The sequence below is a fragment of the Furipterus horrens genome, unplaced genomic scaffold (genome assembly GCF_987537825.1).
Source record: "Furipterus horrens unplaced genomic scaffold, mFurHor1.1.pri manual_scaffold_17, whole genome shotgun sequence".
Taxonomy (NCBI): Eukaryota; Metazoa; Chordata; class Mammalia; order Chiroptera; family Furipteridae; genus Furipterus; species Furipterus horrens.
In genome coordinates, this window is record NW_028327187.1 from 63,371,393 (window position 1) to 63,375,992 (window position 4,600).

At 37.0% G+C, this 4,600-nt stretch overlaps 1 pseudogene; it reads left to right on the top strand.

Annotated features, from left to right (window-relative positions):
- The first annotated feature begins 215 nt into the window (after positions 1-215).
- Positions 216-2,086, top strand: LOC149991127 (ATP-binding cassette sub-family F member 2 pseudogene; annotated as a pseudogene).
- The last annotated feature ends 2,514 nt before the right edge of the window (positions 2,087-4,600 follow it).

A 4,600-nucleotide genomic window follows, 5' to 3' on the forward strand; every position in this document is an offset into this window, starting at 1 on the left:
ATAATAGAACTTAAGTAAAAGAAGTAGGAGACCAAAGAAAGAAAGTAGAGACAGGAGGTATAACAGCTTTAATGATTGCCTAACAGCTGGGAGTCAATATCACTTAAAATAAATTGGAAAGTAGAGAGGGTCCCAAGGAAAAGCTGTTGTGAGAGTCTAAAAAGTGAGGTCCAGCTCCCTGAAAGAATACTAACCTACCCATGTAGTACATCACCATGCCTTCTGACCTGGCGAAGAAGAAAGCAGCCAAGAAGGGAGCTGCCACAGTATTACAGTGGCCCAGAAAGAGACTTGAAGAAAAAGGAGATGTCGTAACAAAATCATGGGAGGCAGAGGTAAAAATGAGGAGGTCAATGGCCAAGAGACCAGAAAAGTAGATTTTCTGACCAAGGAGCTGGAGGACTTAGAGATAAAGAATGCTGCTGCTTGAGCAGTCACTGACATCCTTGTGTCTCACCCCAACAGGACTGACATTCACATTCTCAACCTTTCCCTAATCTTTCATAGTCAAGAGCTGCTCTGTCATACCAAACTGGAATTAAACTCAAGCTGTCATTAAGGCTTTCCTGGATTAAATGGAATTAGAATATCCATTCTGCTCTCTGCTACTGGGAAATGTTAATTGCCCATCCCTGAGCACATCAACATCTATTATCTGACTCAGGAGTTGCCCCCTAATGTCAAGACACCATCACAGTGTGTGATGGGAGTCAAATCAGAGTGGGCCATGCTACAGAGGGTGGCTGAGAAGTTGGCTCAAAAGGCTGCAGTGTGTGAGAAGCTCACGGAGTTCTATGAGCCTCTGGAGGAGTTGGATACTGAAAAGACCAAGATAAGGCCTCATGGATCCTGCATGGACTGGGTTTCACTCTTGCTATGCAGCACAAGAAAGTAAAATATTTCAGTGGGGGCTAGAGGATGAGGGGTGTCCTCTCCAGAGCCCTCTTCATTAGGCCTTTATGGCTGCTCCTGGTCAAGCCCACCAACCACCTGGACCTCGATGCTTGTATGTGGTTGGAAGAGGATCTAAGGCTTTTAAGTGCATCCTGGTCATCTCCCATTTCCAAGACTTTTTGAACGGTGTCTGAACCAACATCACTCACATGCACAACAAGAAACTGAACTATTATGTGGGTGATTATGATGAATATGTGGACAGGACTGGAGCTAGAGGAGAACCAGATGAAAGAGGTTTCACTGGGAGCAAGATCAGATCGCTCACATGAAGAAATACATTGTTAGGTTTGGTTATGGCAGTGCTAAGCTTACCCTGAATGCCCAGAGAAAGGAGAATACAGAAAATGATGGCATCGGGACTGACAGAGAAGGTTGTTAGTGATAAGATATTGTCATTTTACTTCTCATCATGTGATAAGATCCCTCCAGCAGTCATTATGGTGCAAAACAACAGCTTCTAGTATACAAAAGATGGGTCTTGCATCTAAAACATTCTAGAATTTGATACTGACTGACATACAAGTGGCTCTGGTAGGGCCCAGTGCAGCAGGGGAGTCATCGCTGCTGAAGATGCTAATTTGAGAGTTACTACCCACATACAGGATTATTCAAAAATACTCTCATATCAAGACCATTAGCATTTAAAAGAACACATTGACTTAGAGCTCTCCCCTTTGAGGTACACAATAAAGTGCTACCCAGAGATTAAGGAAAAAGAATAAATGAGAAAGATTATTGGATAATATGGGCACACTAGGAAACAGCAGAAGAGCCTGATCTGGAACCTGTCTGATAGGCCGAAGTTCTGAGTGTGTCTAGCCTGGCTGGCCAAGTAGGACCCCACATGCTGTTCCTGGACAAGCCCACCAATCACCTGAATATTGAGACCATTGACATCCTGGCAGATGCCATCAATAGGTTTGAGGATAGTATGATGCTGGTCAGCCATAATTTCAGAATTGGTCATCCATTATTTCAGACTCAGTCAGCAGATGGCACAAGAAATCTGGGTCTGCAATAAATAGACAATCAAAAGTGGCCTGGAAACATGCTGGCCTTAAAAGAATGCCTCAAGTCCAAACTGGTGGGCCAGGACCCTCAGATCATCAAGAAGACCCACAATGTGTGAGCTCCTGCCCCATCCAAGCAGAGTAGAATCCCTGGGAAAGTACTTCTGCATTGCTGAAATACGGCTTCCTAGCTCCTCCCATATCCGCACCTGCCATAGCTGAACTCAGTGATCCTAACTGTAGCTGGAGAGTCCCTGTCCTTCCAATAATTTTTGTCTACATCTGGGCTCAGCTGGCTGTTTCCACCAACTCCTTGCTTGTTCCTGACTATGAGTGATACATACAGAGGCACCTGAGGGTTAACAGAAGAGCCCGCATCCTTGTTGGCCCATGAAGGAACTTAGGATCCAGATCTTCTGGGTTTGGGTGATGTTGTATGAATACTCCTCAGTCCATCACCTCCATTCCTTCCTGCTTCTCATTTTGAGCTCTAAATCAAGGCCTTAGTCCTGATAAGTTTTTAAGTAATTATTTAACATTGTGACTTTTAGATCTGTGTGACATCTACAAAGGGTAAAATAAAGAAAGAATAAGCAAAAATAATAATTAATTAAAAAATTTGTAAGCAAGAAATAGAACAAAATCATACACCAAGGAATGAGAGGTGAATAGCTGAAGTGGCCATGTATGCCTCTGAAGGAGGGAGTATTTTACCATTGACATAGATTAGAATTTCTGGTGCATGGTAATAATAAAAAGCAGATATATTGTAAGTTTTGTGATTGTGTTTAAATTTCTTATAGACAATATACTCCTTTATTGCTATACCTAGGATAGACTACCACCACTGTTTCTCATGATATGTCACCAATAGGCAAATAAGCCTATCAAACACTACATTAAAAAAATACTAAAAAATAACATTACTAACTAAAATGTACTATTGAGAGGACAAAGAAGAAATGAGGAAGAAAATAAGATGTATTAATTTTATTATTGTTTCCATTATAAAGCTAACATATACAGTTTAAAAAAATAGAGGACCAAGATCATACATAAAGTCATTATACATATAATTAATTTTATAAGAACAAAAATGTAAACTTTTAAACTATCAAATGATCTATAAATAAAAAATAAAGCAAAGCAATCGGACACACTGATCAAGACTTCAGTTAAAAAATAAAAAGAGATAAAAAATACTATGATATTATAGCATATCTCTAATATATCACTAAATGTAAATTGGCTAACTTTAAAAATTAAACAATTTTTTATTTTATTTGAAAGATAAATCAACTGAATTTTTATTAAAAATATGCATCAAAGAAAATGATTAAGACAGATTGCAATTAAAAGGATAGACAAACTTATCCTAGAAATAGACAAATAAAAATAAAGCATAGATCGTGATTTTACTATTAGACAAGATGACATTCAGTTTCAGTTGAGATGTAAAAACATAATTCAAGATTATAGGAGAATTAAAAACAAGTTACTTGACAGGTTAAAAATAAAGGTAACTATAAGAATATATTTAAGCTGTTTAGGCAAAAGAGAATTTTTTCTATTACAGATGACATTTAATATTATTTTATATTAGTTTTAGATGTACAGTGTAGTGGTTATACATTTATGTAATTTGTAAAGTATTCCACCCTATAATTTTAGTAAAAAACATAGCACCATACAGTTTTTACAATATTATTTACTATATTCTCTACACTGTACTTTACATCACTATAACAATTTTGTAACTACAAATTTGTATTTAACCACTTAACCTTTTTCATCCAGCTCCCAAACACCCACACATCTGGCACCCATCAGTTAGTTCTCTCTATCTATGAGTCTGTTTCTGTTTTGTTTGCTCATTTATTTTGTTCTTTAGATTCCACATGTAAATGAAATCATATAATATTTGCCTTTCTCCATCTGACACTTCACTTAACATAATACCCCCTATATCAATGTATCTTGTTGCAAATAATAAGATTTCATTATTTTTTATGGCCAAGTGTGTATAGATATATAGGTACCATAACTTCTTTATCCAATTATTTATTGATGGGCACTTAGATTGCTGCTATATCTTGGATATTGTAAATAATGCTGAAATGAACATAGGGGTGCATATATCTTTTCAAATTAGTGTTTTGGATTTTTTCAGATATATACCCAGAAGTGGAATTACTGGGTAATATGATAGTTCCATTTTTAATTTTTTGAGGAAATTCTATACTGTTTCCCATAGTAGCTGTACCAATTTGCATTCCCACCAAGAGTGCACAGGGCTCCCTTTTCTTCACATCCATGTCAACATGTGTTGTTTGTTGGTGTATTGCTGATAGCCATGAATAAATATCACTTGATTATACTATATAATATTTTTAATGTGTTGCTGAATTCGGTTTGCTACTATTTGGTTGAGGACTTTTGCATCTATATTCATCAGGATTTTTGACATATATATTTGGTAAAGTCTTTGATTTTGAAATAAGGATAGTTGGTAGCTTCATAAAATAAGCTTGCTAGGCTTCTTTCCTCTTGAATAACTTGAGAAGGATAGGTGTCAATTCTAATTTGAGTATTTGGTAAAATTCATTTGTGATCCATCTGCTTCATGACTTTTG